This window comes from Macrotis lagotis, chromosome 1 (assembly GCF_037893015.1).
Source record: "Macrotis lagotis isolate mMagLag1 chromosome 1, bilby.v1.9.chrom.fasta, whole genome shotgun sequence".
NCBI classification, from domain to species: domain Eukaryota; kingdom Metazoa; phylum Chordata; class Mammalia; order Peramelemorphia; family Peramelidae; genus Macrotis; species Macrotis lagotis.
Window position 1 is genome coordinate 905,001,613 of NC_133658.1, and position 22,859 is coordinate 905,024,471.

Consider the following 22,859-nt stretch of genomic DNA (forward strand, 5'->3'; position numbering starts at 1 on the left):
CTCTCTTTCTCTCTTCTTCTCCCCTCTTTCTCCCTCCCTCCATCTTCTTTCCTTCCCATTCTCCACCTTCCTTTCTGTCTCCTCTCCTTTCCCCTTTCTCTTCTTTCTGCTTCCCCATCTCTTCCCCCTTCTCTCTCTTTTCTCTCTCTGCCTCTCTCCCTTTTCTCTCTGTTCTTCTCATCTCCTCTCCTTTCCATTTCCACCTTCCTCTCTTCTCTTCACCTCCTTCCTCCCTTTCCCTCTTTCCCTAATTTCCTCTCCTCCCCTTCCTCTCCTTCATTGTCCCCCTTGTCTCTTCTACTTTCCATTGTCTATCTTCTTCCCTTCTTGTCTCCCTTTCTGTTTTCTGTCTCCTTTCTCCCTCTCCTTCCCTCTCTCCTTATCTTTCCCCCCTTTTGTCTCCACCACTAACTTTCCTTTTTTTCTCTTTCCCTCTCTCTTCCTACCTCTCTTCCCCTCTCCTTAATCCCCTGCTCCACAAATTTCCATCTTCCTCATGACAATAATATGAGATACTTTATCAAATAATTTATTAAAGTCTAGGTAAATTATTCCCTCTCCTTTCCTTCCTCTTCTTTCTCTTTTCTCATCTCTTCTTCCTTCTCCCCCCCCATTTTCATCGCTTCCTTTTCAATCATTTTTATCCATTGTTTTCATAACTCACTTTTCTCCTTATTTTTCCCTCTTTCTTTCTCCTTTCCAGAGAACAGAGGAATTATCTTAAATAATATGGAGGAACAGTAATTCCCTCTAACTCCCCAGAATTATGATATCACAAGTAGAGAACTGGCTTTAGTATTAGGAGGATGTGAATTTGAATGCTGCCTCAAATGCTTCCTAGATACATTACCCTGGGCAAGTCATTTGATTTTTCTGAGCTTCTGCTGCTTCATATATTAAATAAAATGGTTGGAATTATCTATAAGGTCCCTTCCATCTCTAAATCTTATCTCTTTCCCCATCCAATTGATACCATCTTTATCAATAAAACTTTTTCTTTTTGCTCAGCACCCATCATTTTACTGTCCACATTGTATCAAACCCACTCAGATGAATTCTCTGTGAGCTCATGGCTCCAAATAGACAAGCTGACATCCCCAAATGGGAGTGATAACAGAGGAGAAACATTGAAAAATACCACCTGCCTAATTAGAATGATTAATGAGAGGCAGCCAGACTTTTTGATACATACCAGTTGTGTGAGCTTGGACAGGTCACTTAAACTTCCAGGATCCCGCAAAAATCCTCATCAATGTTAACTTTAGAACAAATACTAAATCAATATTGGCAGATAGAATGTATTTTCAGGAAGCTCTCTTATGGACATGAAATCATAGATTTGGTTGAAAAGCAAATGAAGTAAACTTTGACAGTGATGACTACATACAGGATTAGCTGTGTCTTTGGACAAAGGGCTGGGTATTAGAAATAAGGAGATGAGGGGTAGAGAAATAACAAGTCCAAAATTGGACTCCTTATGACCCCTTTCTTTAGAATTGACACTGTGGCCACTGTCTCGATTCTCCCCACACTGCTAAGCCATTGTTGCCCTCTGCTGATAGATTCTGTTATTGCTATGTCAGAGGATACTATGCCTCCTCACTAACTATTCAGGATGTTTGGACATTTCAGAATTCCCAAAGCTGATTGGATACTTCCATCTCTGGCTACTCACTTGTCTGAGAGAAGATACAAAGAGATCAAGACACTATGTACTCATGATCCCATGGAAAACTAGGGAGAGACTGGGCAGCTACTCTCTCTCACTGGACTCTCATACTTTTGGGGCCAATATGAAGTCTTGCCCATGCTTCACAGATGGAAAGGGAAGAGAGAGTTGGAAGGGCAGATGATAACTTTTGTAGGTTCACTGAGGTTCAACCCAGCAGCCAATCAGGGAGCTCGTTATCATCTTTCAGTGCAAGACCCTTTCACAAGGCCAGAAATAGTCTACTCTCAAGCTTCAACTTGGCCAGCTACAAATAAGCAGAGAATATCTGAGCATGATCTATTTAATGAGTAGGAAGAGCAAATCCAAGAACAGTGTTCCTGATGCTATTACAAATATTTGTTCCTGGGTGAATGAGTGTTGGACTGAAGCCACCATTACAGAGTTTCAGGATGAGAAAGGTTAAAGATCATCAAACCCAATCTGCTGATTCTATAGAGGAGAGGGCAAAGGTCAGTGGAGAGAGAACTGGACCTGAAGTCAGGAAGACTTGAATTTGAATTTGCGTCTCAGACACTTCCTGGCTATGGGACCCTGGACTAGTCACTTAACTGTTTGTCTCAGTTCCTCAACTCTTTTTAAAAAATTTTATTTATTTAAGGCAATGAGATTACGTGACTTGCCCAAGGACACACAGCTAGGTGATTGTTGAATGTCTGAGACTGAATTTGAACTCAGGTCATCCTGACTCCAGGGTAGGTACCCTATCCACTGTGCCAGTTCCTCAACTCTTAAATGGAAATTATAATAGCAACCATCTCTCAGAGTGGATATGAGACTCTAATGAAATAAAAAATTGTGAAGATTCTAGCACAATTCCCTGGGATCAATGTGGATGCTAGAGAACTACTTATTCCCTTTTACTTTTCATAGAGCTTGAAAGAAATCTCACCCACCATTTCATTTTATCGTACACTTAAAGTATTCCCACTCTAAGATTCTTCCCCACCCAAAAATGACCATCCAGTCTCTGTGAGAACATCAGACAGAGCTCAATATCCATCAAGGTATCTCTGGGATACTTCATTGGGACAGGTCTGAATGTTAGAAAGGTTTTCTGAATCACAGCCTCGGCACCTCCCTCATGGCTTCTGGTTCTATCCTTTTAGGTCAAATAGAACAAATTCAACCCTAATCCATGGGATAATTCTTCAGACACTGGAAGACAGATCTCACTATCCCCATCTCCTACCCCCATCTCCTACCCCCATTCTTTCAGAATAAACACATCCAGATCTTCTGATTGATTCTCATATGAGGTTGAATCAAAACTTTTCACCAACCTGTGGTCCTCCTCTGGACTTTCCACCCTATGCATATCCTTCTTAGGCTGAGGTGGCCAGAACTGAGCACAATACATCACATGAGGAAGTTGGAAAACAGTGAGATTATTACTTCCCTCCATATTCCTATGAGATCCTCCTCCTCAGCTTAGTGTGGCATTAGTGTTAGCTTTGGGATAGCCACACTGCACTCCTGACACATATTGACTTTGAAGTCCACCAACATTCCTGGATCTTTTTCAGAACAACTGCTTTATAACCATCCCTCCTCTATCTTGTACTGATGAAGTGGATTCTCCTCTTTCCTCCCTCCCTCCCTCTCTCTCCCTTCCTTCCTCCCTCCCTCCTTCCTTCTCTTCCTTCCTTCCTTCCTTCCTTCCTTCCTTCCTTCCTTCCTTCCTTCCTTCCTTCTTTTTCTTGCTATTATTAGCTATAATTAACCCTGGTGTAAGACTTTATGTTTATTCCTAATGCATTTCAGGTTATTCTATTCAACTCAACTCAATGCTTTAACCTATGAAGATTCTTTCAGATTCAGGTAGTTGTCCATGCCTCCTTGTTTTGTGTCATTTGTAATTTTGGTGAGTATGCTGTCCTTGTCATTTCCCATCTAATATGATTAAGCAACATTTGTATGTACAAACAATTCCTTTAAAGAAAACAAAGTCAGTAACTCCTGGGCAATCACCAGCAGCATGATTTCAAAAAAGCCTAGAAAGACTTACATGAATTGATGTACAGTGAAGTGAATAGAACCAGGAGAAGAGTATGCACACTAACAGCAATGTTATATGATGAAGAACTGCATGACAGCTATTCTCAGCAGTACAGTGATCCAAGACATTCCCAAGGGACTAATGATGAAGCATACTATCTATCTCCAGAGAAAGAACCGATCTTGTTTGAATACAGACTGATGCGAGCTATTTTTCACTTTCTTTCTTTTTTTTTCTTTTATTTGAGTCTTCTTGTACAAAATGACTAATATGGAATTGTTTTGCATGATCACACACATTAACATAGATCTGTTTGCTTGTCATCTTAGGGGGTTGGCAGAAGTGAACGAGAGAAGGGTAGAATTTAGAATTCAAAATATTAAAAAAATTTTAAAAATTGTTTTAATAGGTAAATGGGGAAAAATAAAAATATACATATTCTTAAACCCCTCTAGCTCCTCTGCCAAGAAAACCACAAATGGAATCACAAAGAGTTGGACACAACTGAAACGACTGAACCACCACTACCACAGATTTTTGGGTTACCCTACTGGAGATCTATTGCCACATTGACTGTAACAATGACTCTTATTATCTAGTCTACATCTCTCCATTTTATCTTCAAGAACAGCATGAGTTACATAATCAAAAGATTTGTTGAAATCTCAGTGAACTTGATCCTCAGCATTCTCCATTCTCTTGGAGTTTAGAAATTCTGTCACAAAAGAGGTGAAGCTAGACTGGTATAACTTGTTCTTCTTTCTGTTTTAGCATTACTAATTTCTGGAAGTTCACCAACCATCTCTTTCATGATTCATTTTAGAATTTTTCCAGAAAATAAAATCTAGCCCACTGACATATAGAGTCCTGACCCCTTTGGTACTATCTTTGCTCTTCTCCAATTTTCCATTTTTCATGCTCTTTCAAATTTCCCAGCAAAAACATTTAGTTAAAGTCATACAAATAATGAAAAACTGAGGTGGAAATTCAAGTCAAACTCTTGTGATCCCAAGAGCAACTGTAATTTTCCATTGCATCAACTAGCCAACAAATTGTTCTTGAACAAATATTAGGTGCTAGGGGAAGTATTAGAAAAACAGTACTTGAGTAGTCTGTATCTTTGACCTATGACTCTATGACCATTATTTGCTATGGCCTTCTCTATAGAATTCAATTTCCTTCTCTGCAAAATGAGCCAGTTTGACTAAATAATTTCTAAGGTTCTCTCAGGTCACTATATTCTGATTATTTTTTTTTATTATTACTGTAAGGTCCTTGAAGGCAGGTACTATCTTCTGCTTTTCTTTTTATCTCTCAACACTTAGAACCCGTGTCTGATATATAGTAGGCACTTAAGAAATACTCATTGGGGCAGCTAGGTGGTGCAGTGGATAGAGCAGGAGTACCTGAGTTCAAATCCGACCTCAGACATTTAATAATTACCTAGCTGTGTGGCCTTGGGCAAGCCACTTAACCCCATTTGCCTTTCAAAATCCTAAAACAACAAACAAACAAAAAAATAACAACCTAAAAAATGTTCATTGACTGACTGATGAGTCTTTGGGAGCATTTGTCTGCAATTTTGCTATGTCTCTCTTTTGTGATTGCATTTTTTTTTTCTGTATAGTTGTGTGATTCATCTGCTCTTATGGAGGAAGCCTGAAGGCTTTGTAGACTGGATACCAGTCTGTGACCAAGTCAGGATTTGTCACCCATGTCAGCGATGTCAAAGATGTTATCAGCCTTCCTTCCTCTCCTTTTTTCCTTGTGGTAACAGCTTCTAATAATTCAAGTTTTAAAAAAAAGGCATTGGAATCTCTGCCGGATATATGCCACACATTCTAATTATAAACAAAATTCCCCACTCTCCAAGCCAGATCTTTGGCTCCATGCCAACCATTCTGGCGGGGCTGCCCAGAGGTCAACATGTAATTATTTTCAAAGCTGTGTTATCAGACTATCTAGTACAATTCTCTTATTTGATAGGGAGGAAATGGAGACACTTCACTATCATCAGGAAGTATAGCAGAGGAAGAAAGTTAGAATAGGAGCTGTGATTGCATTCATATATATACCCTCATTAGGCAGTTTTATTAATATCTGTGACTAAAGTTTTAACTATCTGGAGGCTAAAGTCCCATTGATGAGCACTTGAATTCATCCTTGGATCATAAATACAGAACCACTTCTTTGCCTATACTTGAAACTTTTTTTTTTTTTTTTTTTTTTTTTTTTTAGTTTTTGCAAGGCAATGGGGTTATATGGCTTGCCCAAGGCCACACAGCTAGGTCATTATGAAGTGTCTGAGGTTGGATTCAAACTCAGGTCCTCCTGACTCCAGGGCTGATCTATCCACTGCGACACCTAGCTGCCCCCCCATATTTGAAACTTTTTTTACCTCCAGTCCCAAATGAAAGTTCAGAGTAAGGTTAGTGGAGATCAAGACGACAGAACAAAATTCTTACTTAATGGATGGTTAGTAGGTGTCTTAGAAAAGGAAACAGTGATCACAACAAGGTATGGCTTTATCAAGGAGAGGTCATATTGAAAAAACTGCATTTCCCCTCCTGAAAAAGGTTACTAAACAGTTGGTTAGAAGAAAGACATAGGGTCCCTCGATTTTTAGCAAAGCATTTGATAACATATCTCATGTTATGCTATAGACATGTATGAATAGTCAATGGAAATTTATTAAATGCCGAATACGAAGGAATCAAATAAGAAAAAAAGACAGTCCTAAGAGTTTATACTCCCCAAAGGAAATTAAAAATGGGGATTTGTCTGAGGGTATCCAGCCAAGGTTCCTGATGTTGAAACCAAGCAAAGCAGCTAGTGGGAATTAAGGGGAAATCATTAAGGCAGGCGTTATTAACCTCTTTTTTTTGTGTCATGAACCCTTTGGGCAATCTGGTGAGAAAAAAGAACTCTTCTCAAAAAGGAAACCAGTTCTATTGAAATACAGTCATCAAAATATTAAACGTTTAAGTTCATCTATGCCACAAAAATATGTCCATGAACCCCAGGTTAAAAACTCCTGCATCAATGCTTTAATTACAACTTGGAAGGAAGTCTCTACTGTACTGTTTGACTAGAACTTGGTGGAAGGAATAGATCTTACCAATTCACAAAGCTGGGAAGGGTGGTCAACTGAATTAATGACCAGCATAGAGATCCCAAAAATCCCTTGGGGGACCAAATTGAGCAAGAGGTAATTAAATAAGGAAAAATGTTAAAGAATTACTTTCAGGCTCAAGAAGGCAACTTCTCAAATACAATGTGAAAGATATACTAAAATAAATTAAAGTAGCTTGGTGACTAGAAGAGTTAATATAATCTTGGACTTTGGTGCTACTGTGAGCTGCTCCAGTCATTCTGTAAGGAAATGTGAAATGATGCTTCAGTGTGCTAAACTATGCATGGTTGTTTGTTCTCAAAGAAGATGATGACATCAGGGAAGTGATGCCATGACAAGCACATGAAGTGGATTTGAGTGAGGGGTTTCTGTGCTAAGTCACCAGCCTCACTTTCTCCTCCAGTGGCCAGATATGAACCAGGTCGATTGGAGATGACCCTGGTTGTGAGGCAATTAGGGTTGTGACTTGCCCAAAGTTACACACCTAGTAAGTGTTAAGTGTCTGAGGCTGGATTCAAACTCCTGTCCTCCTGACTCCAAGGCCAACTAAACTATTCCTATCCTTTAATCTAACATCATCTCTATTAGGCTTATACACTTCCATGAGTGTCCATGCTTTTAGCTCTTCTGGATCACATCGCCCAAGAAAAAGTTGTCAAAAACCTCATGTAGAATTTAATCTTTATGTTTAATTACAATGTGACCCATATTACCAATGAGTATAATAATAATAAAATGTAATAATGTCACATCAATCAACATTGGGAATCATATGTGGACTATGGGTTTGATATACCTACCATAAAGCAATCAATGAAATACTTATAAGAGCTCTTTTTGTGATGGCAAAGACCTGAATGTTCATCAACTGGGGAAAGTCTGAACAAATTATGCTATGTGACAGTTGGTCCAACTCTTCATGGCCCCACCTCCCCTATCTCTCCAAGCCTGTCTAAGTTCATGTTCGTTGTTTCCGTGACACCATCTTTCCATCTCATTCTCTACCATACCCTTTTCCTTTTGGCTTTAACCTTTTCCAACATCAGGGTTTTTTCCCCATGGAGTCTTGTCTTCTCATTATAGGGTCAAAGCATTTAAGATTCACCTTCAGTATTTGACCTTCTAATAGGTAGGCTGAATTAATTTCTTTAAGTATTGACTTATTTTACATCTTGCTATCCAAGGGACTCTCAACTGTCTTCTCAAGAACCATAGTTCGAAAGCATTGATTCTGTGGTGCTCAGCTTTCCTTATGGTTTAACTCTCCCAGTCACACATTGCCAGTGCAAAAACCTTGGACTATATGGATCTTTGTCAGTAAAGTGATGTCTCTACTTTCTGTCTAGGTATGCCTTAGATTTCCTTCCAGGTTACAGATGTCTTTTAATAATCACTATCTTCAGTGATCTTTGAGTCCAAAGATAGATAATCTGGTGCTGCTTCCCTTTCTTCTCCCTCTATTTCCCAGGAAGTGATGGGACCAGCTGACAGGATCTTAGTCTTCTTTTGTTTTTTTATGTGTTTTTTAAGTCAGCTTTTACACTATCTCCTCTCACCCTCATCAAGAGGCCTCTTAATTCTCTTCATTTTAATGTGATGGAATGGCTGCTATAAGAAATAGTCAAGGGATTTCAGAGAAATTTCAGAGAAATATGGAAAGACTTGTGTGAATTGAGCAGTGAAATGAGCAGAACAAGTTATCTAGTAACAACAGCATTAAGAAGACAACTTTGAAACCCTTATGAGCTCAACACAAAGCCATCCATGAGTCAATGATGAAACATGTTATCTACTCCTATAAGGATATTGGATGTGACTAATATGGGGTTTTGTTTTTTCTTTCCTTTTCAATGTGGGAAGGGGAGAAGGGTGGGAAGAAGAGAAGTTAGATTTTTGTTTATTAAAATGATTAAATTAAAATTTCCCAATACAATTTTGGGCAGCTTGGTGACTCAGTGGATTCTAATCCTGGCCTTAAAGTCAGGAGCACCTAAATTCAAATCTGACCCCAAAACTTGATACTTACTAGCTATGTGACCTTGGGCAAGTCATTTATCCCTGATTACCTCACCAAAAAAGCCCCCAAACCCAGCACCCAAAAGACCCCCTACCACCATTAAGGGAAATCTAGGCAGCTAGGCACAGTGGATAGAGTGTTAGATCTGGTCGGGAAATTCTGAGTTCAAATCCATATTCAGACATTCTCTAACTGGGTGACCTTGGGCAAGTCATTTAGTCATGATTTGCTTGTTTGCTCAGCTGTAAAGTGGACATAATAATAGTACCTACCTCTCGTGATTGTTGTGATATTTGTAAAGTGTTTAAGACAGTGCCCAGAGCACATTTTATAAAATACATCATAGGATGATGATGAAGATGATGATGATGACTATAGGGTCTAGGACTAAGAGAGGTCATAATCCCAATATTTTTAATCCTGGGCCAACCACATCGGAAGCATAGGATTCCATTCCAGGATCACATTTTAGAGGGAAAATTGACAAGGAGGAGCATGCCTAGTGACCAATGATTAGGAGGATGAAAAAGACTGGAGAACATATCAGAAGGACCAGCCAAAGGATCTGGGTGTGTTCAGTTTGAAAATGCTAAAGCCTGGGACAGAGGAATGGGAGGCGTACTTGATAGCTGTGTGCAAGTATTTCAAAGACAATCACTTAAAGGAAGAACGCAATTGGTCCTGCTGACCTCTGAACAAGGGTGGAAATTGTGTGTGTGTGCGGGGGACTCTCAGGACAAATTCCTAACAATATGGAACAAGGTGCCTCAGGGGCAAGTGGGTGCCCCCTCACTGGAGGTCTCAGTGACCTCTTATTGGGGATGTCTTGGAGAAGATTCTTGTTCAGGCTAGGCTTCAGACTCCTGGCTCTGAGATTCTGTGAAACACTTCTTGAAATCTTAGGCTGTGGGGATAGAAGTCCTAAGAAATTCTCTGTATTGGCTCTTAGGACGATGGGATCCATAGAAAGCAGCTAGTCTAGTTCTTTAATTTAATAGATGAGGAAACTGAGGCACAGAATGTGTGACTTGTCCAAGCTCTGTCAATCAGTAGACATCTAAAGCTCTTTCTGTCTTGGGAGTCTTTGAGTAGTCTCTGTGTCTGTCACCCAACATCATGATCATTCTATTGACTTCTACAAAAGAGCCCCTTTGGTGTTCACTGAGAGTTAAGGGAGACAAGAGAAGATTTAACCAACTTGGGGTAGTGGTTAAGTGAGAGGAATAATCACCATCTTCAAATAGTCGAAAAGAAGGAGGAAATGATTTTTCCTGTTTTTCCCCAAAGGGCAGAGTGAGACTAAGGAGGTAAAAGTTAATCTTAGATTTGGGCTTAGTATAAAGAATCAACCTTTTTTTTTTTTTTTTTTTTTTTTAGATTTTTCAAGGCAATGGGTTTAAATGGCTTGCCCAAGACCACATGGCTAGGTAATTAGTAAGTGTCTTAGGTTGGATTTGAACCCCGGTACTCCTGACTCCAAGGCTGGTGCTCTATTCACTGTTCTACCTAGCCGCCCCTAAGAACCAACTTCTTAATGAGTAGAGCTACCCAACAAAGGAATGGGCTGCTTCAGGAGGTGAATACAGATTTAGAACTAAAAGGAACCTTAAAAATTCCCTAATCCAAGCCCCTCTGCAACTAGCTCCTTCCTCATTGCTAAAGACATCTATGACTTTACTTGTTGGATATTGGATATTCTGCTTCAGGTAGGTTCCATACCAGGGAGGCAGCATGAGAGTGGAAAGACAGTGCCTTGGGAGTCAAAGATTATGGGTTCAAATTCCACCTCCAAAACTTGTTGCCTATCACTTACTATTCCTAAGTCTTCATTTCCTCTTCCATAAAATGAAGAAATTAGACTTGGTCTGCCTCAGTTTCCTTCACTGTAAAATGAGGAAAATACTAAAATCCACTTCCAAGGTTGTTTTGAGGATCAGATGAGATACAGTTTGTAATGTTTTAAGTCAATGCTTGTTCCCTTTGAGGTCCCATATAGAACCATGGTCCTAAATCACTTAATCTCTCTGGGCTAAAGGGAAGGAAGACTAAAGAAAGGGTGCATCCTGAGGTCCCCTTCAGCGTTAAACTCATCTTCTGAGTCTAGCTACACCCAGACGATCCTTCCAGTAACAGACCTTCTGAGATTACCAGTTAACTCTGAAGAGCCGCTAGCTCTCTCTAGTGGCACATAATAGGAGTAGATATTGGAAAAACTTAAATTTTCCCTCTTCCAAGATCATTTCTACTTCTGTCATTCCACAGTCATGTAATCACTACCCAAAACTAGATAATATCCTAAGACAATCTCATGAATCATTCCTGAAAACTTGTTTACTCAGTTATGGAATATTTCTATATATGTGATTGCTTTGCTGAATTGACTTTTTTTTGTATTAGATAGATTTTTTAGTTTTTTTTTACAAGGCAATGGGATTAAGTGACTTGCCCAAGGCCACACAGCTAGGTAATTATTAAGTGTCTGAGACCGGATTTGAACTCAGGTCCTCCTGACTCCTGCTATCCACCTAGCTGCCCCTGTATTAGATAGTCTTAAGACTAGCCATTGATGCTGAAAGGTAGGCTTAGTCTATGTATCATGATAGCTATAGATGTAGCTAGGTGGTGTAGTGGATAGAACCCTGAGTTTGAAGTCAAGAAAATCTGAGTTCAAATCCTAATTTATATACTTACTTCCTCTGTGATCCTGAGTAATTCATTTAATCCATGTTTGCCTCAGTTTCCTCAATTGTAAAAGAGGATAACAGGATCTACCTCTCAAATGAGAGGAGGTATTATGGTCTAATTATGTTTACAGACTTAGAACTAGAAGTAACTTTAAAAGTCCCCTAGTTCAAACTCTTCCCTCCCCATTCTTCATTGTTAGAAGCATCTGTGACTCTCTTTGTCCCAGACACTGGATGTCCTGCTTAAGGAGGAGAGACAGCATAGGAGTGAAAAGAACACTGACTTGGGAATCAAAGGACTCAGGTTCAAATGCTGACTTCAAAACTTATTACTTAACATTTCTGGTATTCCATCTCCCATCTCTATTTTGTGCATAGAATCCCTAATTTCCTCAAACCCTCACCTGAAGTGCCACCTCCTCCAGGAAACCTATCTTGATTCCTTTTCCCTTCTCCTGGTTGCCCTGCTTATTGAATTGAATAAAATCAACTCCTTTCACCAGGGTGAAACTTTGTTGTTGGAGTACCTGGCCAGGTAACATTCACATTAGAGAGCAAACCTGCCCTACCAGCTATAGAGTCAGGAAGACTTATTCAGATTTGTCTGTGGGACTCTGGGTGAACCCTTTCCCCTCTCTTTGCCTCAGTTTCTTCATCTGTAAAGTAGGAATGATATTAGTGCTTGCCTCATATGATTATCGAAAGGAGATTTTCTCTAGATAGCATGTTGCCAACAAGAAGGAGGTGGGTAAGTATCATTTATTTAGTTTCATTGGAGAGAAAATCAAGACAACCTTTCTCCTTTCTTCCTCATATTCTGAAGAATTGATTGAAAACCAGAATCTTGACCCCAGCAACCAACTCGCCCAAAGAAAACCTAAAAAAGAAATCTTTCTCCAACACATCCAATGAGTGGCCATCTAATTTCTGCTTGAAGTTATTCTACTCTAGGGAGGGGGGAGTTTCTAAGACAGTCCAAACCATTTCGAAGAAGCCTAATTATTAGAAAATTTTTTCAAGATGGCACAGTGGATGGAACTGTAGTTAGTAAGTTCTGAGTTCAATTTTGACTGCAGACACGTATTAGCTATGTGACCCTGGACAAGTCATTTCACTGCTATTTGTCTGTTTCTTCATCAAACAAATGAGCTGGAGAGGGAAATGGCAAACCATTCCTGTATTTTTGCCAAGAAAACCCCAAATGGACTCTTGAAGAGTCAGACACAACTGAACAACAAAATTTCACATGGAAAATCTAAAAACCAGTACTGAAGGTGGGTAGAGTTGACTCCAATGCACTCCTACCCTTTTTTCTCCTGGATATTTGCTGCTTATCAATACAATTCTTAAGCTGAGGTACCCAGAATGGTCTGACAGGGACTGGGAGTATAATGGGACCATCAATCCCTTCCTTATTCATAGTGGTTTTGTTTCTCTCAATACAGTCCAATAGCATTGGCACTACACTGTGTGTTCCTGCTTAAGCCCTCGTCCACTAAAAAAACCTTTCAACTATTGTAGAGTGAGCAAATTTAGCCATGCCTCATGTGTCCTTAAGGAAACTGATGTTTTAAACCCCAGTGTAAGACTTTACATTTTTCTCTACTCATTTCCATTTTACTGAGTGCTTTCAAACATACAGGGTCTTAGGGGGAGTCATTGATGAGTATCAAACTCCTGAAGGAGTTTGGAATTAAGGTCTAATGGAATTGATCTGGAAATCAGAAGACCTGGGTTCAAGCCTCAAATGTGCCCTAGACAATCTGAGTGACCTTGGACAATTCCTTTCCTTTGAAGGGCCATGGAGCCCTGACATGCCAGTGTTCTCTGACTCTTTCCTAGGAGCAAAGGTATGTTGGGCAGGGAAGTTCCAGTAGTAAAGTGGTAGATGGAGGCTGAACTCACCTTTACACTATCATTTTGCTCAACAGATGCTCCGTGAAGACTAGGTCCATGCCTCACATTGGGAGCATTCCTTCTGCCAGTTACAAACCATTTTTCTTTTCCAGATCCTTAGCTGCATTTATTACAGACCCGTCTTGTATTTAAGCAGGCCTCCCAGCAAAAGGTTTTGCCAGCATGGACAGAATTAATGAATGTATTTGAAACAAACAAAAATTGTTCACCACTGTGGTATGTTATTGATAGATGCACTGGATCCAAAGTCATGAAGTCTTGAGTTCAAATTCAGTCTTAAAGAATTTTTAGTTGTGATGCTGGGCAAGCTGCTTCATGTTGGTTTGCCTCAGTTTCGTCAACTGTAAAGGGGGATACTAACTTATGGAGTTGTTAGGACCACATGAGATAATTGTAAAAAAAGATTGTTGTCATTGTTCAGTTGTATCCAACTTTTCGTGACCCAATTTGGTTTCTTTGTGGCAAAGATCTTGTTTGCTATTTCTGTTTCCAGCTCATCTTACAGCTGTGTGAAACAGGATTAAGTGACTTGTCTGGGGTCACTGGTTTTGTGTCTGACATCACATTTGAACTCAAGTCTTCCTGATTCCAGACCCTGCATTCTACTCACTATATCACCTAGCTGTCCCCAAAAGTGATTATTACAACATAAATGCTTAGTCCCTTCTCCGTATGAGTCAGCTTGGTGTAAGGATCAGAATGCTCTTCATAGAGTCAGGAAGAGGTGAGTTCTAAACTTGGTTCTCACCTTACAAGTGAGGCACCTCGAGTCATTGAGATTGAATCCGGGAGGGAGACAACTTAGCCTTGCAGCCTGGCTCTTTCACTTATCACTTAGTAGGTGACTTTACCTCTATGGGTGTCATTTCCCACATCCATAAAATAAGGGGGTTTCACTTGACTAATCTTCAGACTTCTTCCATTTCTAAGTGTATGATCAGAGGTTCTGACTCCAAAGGAACTGGGTTGGAATCATAGCCCTGCCCCTTGGGACTTTTGGAAAATTTGCTTAAATTTCCTGGGCCTCAGTTCTCAAAGTGTGACCCCTAAGATCCATCCAGAGGCTCCCCAAAGTCAGAACTATGTTCATATTAATAGCATTTGCCCATATAGTTTTAATGTCTTATACATATTTAACAAACATACTTAATTTCTGATATCATAATAGCAATAGATAGAATCCACGTTAACAAAAGCTGTTGTCAGGGGAGAGGAGAGGTCTCTCCTAATTCCTCAAAAATTTTTCAGAATGTAAAATCATCTTGAGACCAACAAGTCTCAGAGCTGCTGCACTGAATCCACCCCCCACCCCCCTGCCCAAGGCAAAGATTTATAGGTTTCTACTCCAAAGGACCTGGATTTATATCTCTGACCCTCTACTTAATCCAAGTATGACCCTGGGCAAGTGCTTTACCTCTCTGGGACTCAATTTCCTCAGTTGTAAAATAAAGGGAAAAGACTAGTTTCCCCTAGACCTTAAAGACCACCTGCCCCAAGGATGGAAATTCCCAGACATCAAAATCACCTGATTTCTCAGTTTGTTCTGGATCTGGGTCAGTCCGGAGGAGCATTTCCTCTGCCTTTGGCAGAGTATCCTCTGGTGGGTATCCCCAGAGAGGGGCTGCGGTTAGAGAAAGGAAGATGGGAGCAAGTTTGCTCTAGTTGAATGAAAAGTCAGAAGGCCCCCTAGTCCTTGGGAATCCCAGAGTGCTTTTCCATGACAGGGCAGACTCCCCACATACCACTCATTCACCATTCTTCAAATTCCTTTCCACATTCCTGACATTCTCCTACCTGGGAAGGGGTTGCCCTTTCAGTAGGTTGCATCAGGTAGCCAAGATGGAAATAATCAGCATCATTTCTTCTCTGAGGGTGAAACTTTATAGCAGGAAGACCTGTTGTAGCAAGAACTACTGTGAAAATGTTTGCTTGCATTCCAGCTATGTCAGCATCCTGGGCTCCACCTCTGAAAAAATGTAGCACTAAGCCAGGTAAGGGAGGGGTGTCATCAATCTGAAGGAGCTTGGGGCTGAAAGGAATTTCAGAAAACATCTCTTACAGTGGAAAAAAAAAAGCAGGGACTTTGGAGTAATAGGTCCTGGGTTCAATTCCTGCCTCCCAACCTTACAATCTGTATAGTCTTAGCCAACTCACTTTCCTTCACAGGGCTTCAAGTTTCTTCAGCTGTCAGATTAAGAAGTTGGACTAGCTGGTTTCCAAAGTCCTTTTCAGGTTTAGATCCAGAATCAAGGATTCTTAGAATCTTTTTGGGTCTCAGTTTCCTCAACTGTAAAACAAGGGAATTGACTTTGAGGTTCCTTCCAGCTCCAGGTCTAGGATCTTTTTGTTTTTGTGGTATACAGTGCTCTCCTGATTTTTTTCACTTCTCTTTGCAACAGTTCGTTAAGGCTTCCCAGATTTTTCTGAACCCATTCCTCTGATCATTTCTTATAGCACAATAATCTATCACAATCATATAACACAGCTTTTTCAACCATTCCTCAAATGATGGGCATCTCCCCAGTTTGCAATTTTTTTGCTCCCACAAAAAAGTTATGAATTTGTGTACATATAGATCTTTCTTTTTTTTTAATTTTTGCAAGACAATGAGGTTAAGGTCCCACAGCTAAGTATGTATTAAGTGTCTGAGACTGGATTTGAATTCAGGTCCTCCTCTATCCACTGTGCCGCTAAGCTGCCCCCAATATAGGTCTTTCCTCACTTTTCTTTGCTCTCTTTGGGATATAGACCCATTAGTGATATTGCTGGGTCAAAGAGTATGCAGAATCTTATGGCCCTTTGGTCATAGTTTCGAATTGTTCTCCAGAATGATCAAACCAGTTCACAACTCCAACAGTACATCAGTGTCCCAGTTTTCTCACATCTCCTGTAGTATTTGTCATCTGATAGATGAGAACTGGTAACTCAAAGTTGTTTTCATTTGCATTTATTTAATCAATAATGATTTAGAGCATTTTTATGATTATTGATAACTCTGATTTTTAGAAATCTGCCTGGTTCTAGTATTTGTAGGTCTAGGATCCTATGATTTCTCTTTGACAGCCTGAAAAAGAGGCTCTATCCAGGCTCCATCCAGATTCCTCTGAAAGATTGCTGGTATTAAGGAAACACAATCCCCTAAGATAACCCATTCCATTTTTGTTTAGAACAAAGAAAATGATAGTCTGTGAAATAAGTTTCTGAGATACAATTTACAGAATTCATCAACTGATTGGATGTGGATGTCAGAAAGAAAAAGGAATCAGGGGTGGCTAGGTGGCGCAGTGGATAAAGCACCGGTCCTGGAGTCAGGAGTACCTGGGTTCAAATCAGGTCTCAAACACTTAATAATTACCTAGCTGTGTGGCCTTGGACAAGCCACTTAACCCCATTTGCCTTGCAAAAACCTAAAAAAACCCAAACAAACAAGAAAAAGGAATCAAGGAATTCTCTGATTTTAATGTTGAATGACTGGAAGGTTAGTGGCACCATCAACCAAAATATGGCAGTTGTTGGTGGCAGGTTTGGAGAGAAGATGGCAAGAGTTTGGACTAAATTGAATTTGAGATATTAGGGAAATGGCTGCAAGGAGTAAACCACACAATATGAAGTTAGAAATGTATGATTGCAACTCAGGGTAGAGACTGGACCTGCAGACAGAATGGGACTGTGGGATTTGGACTTGGAAGGAAACTGAGCCAATAGTGACATAATCCATTGAGTGTTATAAAGTACTTTGCATGGGTTCTTTCATTTGATCCTCACAACAATCTAGTGAGATAAGTAGTATGATGGTCTTCATTCTACAGGTGAGGAAACTCAGGCAGACAGTCATGTGCCCAAGGTCACACAACCAAGGTCTAAGGTCAGATTTGAACTCAGGTCTTTCTGATTCCAACTTTGGTACTCTATCCACTTTCACCTAGCTGACTCTAAAAAACAAAACAAAAAAGAAAGGATAAAAAGCAGTTCTGGATTTTGGGGAGCCACATTTGAATGGATGGAGGGACTATTTATGGACCATTTGTTCCCGATTTGTGGTAGAGCTTCCCAAGCTTGAATTGGTCTGATCAGTCACAGTCGGACCCCAACATAGTGGTGTCATTTTGGACCTCTTAGAGAATGCACAATAACCAATAATGCACCAAAGTTACAAGGATGGATAGCAGAATCAGAAGGGAGGAGCTCCATTGTTTCCCGTAATTGAGGCAATACTGATTTGATTAGGGGTCTAGACTTGGAAAGGAAGGAGGAGAAACATGGAGTATCCTGGTGCTTTGAGGGTGCAAGTAATGTACCACTAGTGTCACTGGGCTGGGGAACCATGTATGAGCTGCCTATCAACGGAGATGTTGAGGGTCCCAGGGCAGGAATTTTGACACTGAAAGATTAAGTCATTGAGGGTCCCGCCAGCAAGGGACTGGCAAGAAGATGATGGGGAAGTAAAATGAAGCATAACTAGAGGGATATACATCACACATATATAATATCAGAATATAAGTATAGTATCCCCTTTGGAAAGCTCCTCCAACTCAGGATCGCTATGCTTGCAGGATGGGTCCTCAGAGAATGACCACTACCTCAAGTCTGGTTAAATTAGCCAGTTTCAAATGGATCCTCAGTGGGACGTCTCCTACTACTGGTCTCAGAGGCTGTTGTTTGTCTTTATTGTCCAGTTACTTCACTTGCATGTCATCCCATCACATCTCTTCAAGAACCAAGGACAAACAATATTATCTCAAATATCAGGGAACTAGTCTGTGGGTTTCCAGATCCAAATGCTCTAGTTCATGTACCTCCATTTGTGTGTTTTCCATGAATAGAAAGCCAGTAAATCGAATGGGGGAAGTTAGGTGGATAGGACATCAAGTTTGGAGTAAAGAAGACTTATTTTCCTAAGTTCAAATCTGGCTTCAGACACTAATTAGCTGTGTGACCCTAGGTAAGTCACTTAATCCAGTTTGCCCCTGTTTCCTCACCTATAAAGCCATTATAACTATCTATGGTCAAGCAAAACAAATAAGAAGGGCAGCTAGGTGGCACAGCGGATAGAGCACTGGCCCTGGAGTTAGGAGGATCAGAGTTTAAATTCAGCCTCAGACATAGTACTTGTATGACCCTGGGCAAATCATCGAACACTGTTCGCCTCTGTTTCCTCAACTATAAAATGAACTGGAGAAACAAATGGCTTAGTCAAGACACTTAGTCCCACTTTAATATCTTTTTTTTAATCTTTAAGGCAATGGGACTAAGTGACTTGCTCAGGGTCACACAGGCAATTATTAATTGTCTGAGGTCTGATTTGAACTCTTGACTCCAGGGCTGGTGCGTCATCCACTATGCCATTAGCTGCCCCTCACTCCACTGTCTTTGCCAAGAAAACTTCAAATGGGATTACAACCAAACATGACTGAAAATGACTGAACAAAAATCAAAGACTGAGTTCTCAGAAAAGGGGTTACTGAGACAAAGTATTTTCTGGGAGTACTTTCCCAGTAATACTCAAGGTATACAAGGGAAGTATGGCTCAAATTTAGAGTACTATGATAGTGAGATACACATTTAGAAAATACAGAACCAAGACAACTCATAACTCCAGACTTGCAGAGACTCAAGATTCTTTCACTGTGTTCATTCATAGTTCCCTCTGGTTTCATTGCCAGGGTTGACACTCTATGGAATCCATAGCTAGTTTGCTTCTCAGCTACCAGTGGTCCCCACTCCTTAAAGTTGCCCCTTCCCTTGATGACACCATCTCTCTATCTGTCCAATAACTGCCTCTGTGCTTTTCCCCCTCACACTTTCAAAATGACCCTTCAGGGGCGGCTAGGTGGCACAGTGAATAGAGCACCGGCCTTGGAGTCAGGAGTACCTGGGTTCAAATCCAACCTCAGACACTTAATAATTACCTAGCTGTGTGGCCTTGGGCAAGCCACTTAACCCCATTGCCTTGAAAAAAATCTAAAAAAAAATGACCCTTCAGCTGCTGATTGGGAAGCTTCTTGGATGAGGAGTTCTATCACTGTATATCATGGGGAGGAGGCTGAGTGAGGAGGTTACCCCCTCAACACTTAAGAGGTAAATAGGTATGTTCTTTCCCAATTTCTGGCTCTTTCCTTGCCTGACCAAAACTGCCGAACTGTCCAAGAGCTTGTTTCAAGGGCTTGGCTATTTAAAACATTTTTGCCAATTTTAAGCCCAACAAATCAAAGTGACCCCCCCCCTGCTCAGAAAGTAGTAATCATATCTTGTAACAGGTTACCTGTAGGCCAACATGTTATTAACAAACCAACCCCTCATTATCTGTGATTATGTCAATTGAATTGGGAAAATGGAGGTAGAAATCAGTGACCCCTCCACTAATACTCTCTCCTTAATTGAACATTTTCTTTCTCCCACAAATCAATTTAGGTGCTTTTTGTGGTGTGTGTGGGCAAATTCTATGTATCACACATAATCTGGGAATGAACATTTTCCCCAAAATGCATAAACTGACAAATCTGTGATTTCCCTCATTTCTGAATTTAAACTTTTTTTTTAGATTAAATGTCCCTTTTTTGCCTAGGCCAGAAGTATGGGGGTGGGAGTACTCATGGGCTGGTCCTACTCTGATTAATATAGAAACTTTGACCTTCTCCATTAATGACCTGAGAAGCTTTGCTCTTCTCTAGTCAATCCAGGTAATGCTCCTTTCTTGGGAGGCTGACATAATGCTATCATATTTAGTGCAGCCGCCAATTGCTCAGCATATTATAGCACAAGAAATTTGTGAGTTTTAGCCTTCCTGGCAGCTGGATCACAAGGGTGTGCCACCTGTCATTTAAGCCAAATGCAGATTACATTGTTTTAACTTGTTTTAACAAGTAGATATTATATTCCAAAATGATCACACGTTACTACATGCCTTAGTACTTGCAAAGGGCTTCCCCAGTCCAAAGTTGAGAAAGAAGAGGAAAAAAAGAAAAGAGAATCAGACTTTTGCATTCAGAGGGAAAAACCCTGGTCCTCAAAGAGCTTCTCAAATATTGATGAGATCATGGATCCAATGATGAGTGATGCAATGAAGAATGGACTAGATGGTTGCTTGGGACTATTTGGTTTTAGTACTTATAGAATTCTAGAATGATGATCCTTTAGAGTTGGAAGGGATCTAGGTGACTTTTTTTTTAGTAATGTACATCATTTTATATATCCTATTTTTTAAAATTTTTTTAATTTATTTAATGCAATGGGGTTAAGTGACTTGCCCAAGTTCACACAACTAGGTAATTATTAAATGTCAACTCAGGTACTCCTGACTCCAGGGCCAGTGCTCTATCCACTGTGCCACCTAGCTGCCCCTGTACATCATTTTATTACAAAATATTTTATCTTAAAAAAACAAAAACAATGGTCTATAAAACTTAAGATTTGCTATGATACTACTTCCTAGGCTTTACTGTGCTATAACAATTCACTGTCAAAAAATTCAAAAGAAACCATTAAATATGTTGAAACATTCAACATCAGAAGCTTTAAAATCTATCTGAGTGGCCCCTCAAAAGCTTCTACTTACATTAAAAAATAGGGGTTCTCTCTACAAAGAATCATTCACATTACCTATACACAACTCTGTATTTTTATACTGAAGCTAACAATGAACTGCACTTGAGTTCATATTCTTAGCAAAACAATGACTTTCATTATCCACAAAAAAATCTTTACAGCAGGATATTAAAGTTTCCTCTTCATCTTCCTCCTCTTCATCTTCTTCCTCCTCATCTGGTTCATTCTTCTTCTAAGATCCTCTTGGCTTGCCAGGGCCCTTCTTTCCTGCATCTCCCTTACCCTTGGCACAATATGCTGCAATATCCTTTTCATATTTCTCCTTTAGTTTTTTTGGCGGGGTTTTAGTTTTTGCAAGGCAACGGGGTTAAGTGACTTGCCCAAGGCCACACAGCTAGGTAATTATTAAGTGTCTGAGGTCAGATTTGAACTCAGGTCCTCCTGACTCCAGGGCCAGTGCTCTATCCACTGTGCCACCTAGCTGCTCCCCCCCATATTTATCCTTTAGCAACTTTTCTGTTCATATGGAAGTTTGTTTTTGGCCAACTATTCAGGCCTCAGTTCCCCCAATTTCTTAGCAGTATCTCCAATAGAAAGGTCTGGATGTTCACTTGTGATCTTTGGGCAATGTTCAGCACAGAAGAAGAAGAAGAATGCAGATGGTGGTCTTTTGGGAGCATTCAGATCCTTTTTCTTTCCTTTCTTATCACCTTTGGAAGGAACATAATTTTTCATCTCCCAGTCACACCAAGCTTTATTTCCTTTGGCTAGGTCTTCAACTTGGACTTTTCTTTTGCAGACATGGTCTTCCATCTCGCAGAGCACTTTTTTGGAGAATTCTGCGAAGTTTACTGGGGAGTCTGGTGCTTCTTCTTATGCTTCTCCCAGCAGGTCTGCTCAAAGAAGGAGTAGGAGGACATTTTGTCCCTTGGCTTGTTGGGGGTCTCCTTTACCATCCTGACCCGTTTTTCTCAGTCTGCTTGTAGGAGCTCCTTGGTTTCCTCAAGGTGACTGACTCAGTGTTTCCTCCTTACTCAGGGGTTCCTGCAGTGAAATAGTTTCCCCCTCCAACAGAAACTGGACTCTGTTTACCCCTCATTGAACTGTAACTTTTTGGAGATCAGGGTCTATTTTGTTTACTTGGATATATATATTCCCATTGTTTATCTTAGTGTCTAGGAATTGATTCATTCATGATTTCTGTCACACTGGAAGGGATTAATAAATATTTATTGATTGATTACTCTATACTGAGCTTAGATTGTGCCCTGGGGAAGTCATTTAGTCTCTTTGAACCTGAGTTTCCTAATTTGTACAATAGGGGTGATGATGATGATAATATTTGCCCTTCATTCTCGAAGAAGACCATGACATCAGGGAGGTGATGTCATGACATGCATGTGAATTGACTTCAAGTGTGTGTGTGTGTGTGTGTGTGTGTGTGTGTGTGGAGCTGTGCTAAGTCACCAGCCTCATTTTCTCCTCCAGAGCCATCTGAGTCCAGTGGCCAGATATGAATCAGGACGACTGGAGATGGCCCTGGATGTGAGGCAATCAGGGTTAAGTGACTTCCCCAAGGTCCACTTACAGCTAGTAAGTGGCAAATGTCTGAGCTTGGGTTCAAACTTCAGTCTTTCAGACTCCAGGGCTGGTGCTCTATTCACTGCACTGCCGAACTGTCCATATGATAATTTAATAATGCTTGTATTAGCTACCCTACCTGATTGTTGTGGGAATATCATGAGCTACTATGTAGTATTATGTAATATATAATATCTAATATGTAAAGTGCTCAGCAAACTTAAAAGTACTATATTAACATCAGCTGTCATCAT

The 22,859-nt window shown here is 40.3% G+C and overlaps 1 pseudogene; it reads right to left on the reverse strand.

Annotated features, from left to right (window-relative positions):
* Window positions 1-14,948: 14,948 nt before the first annotated feature.
* On the reverse strand, window positions 14,949-21,980 carry LOC141508614 (high mobility group protein B2 pseudogene; annotated as a pseudogene).
* Between the last annotated feature and the right edge of the window lie 879 nt (window positions 21,981-22,859).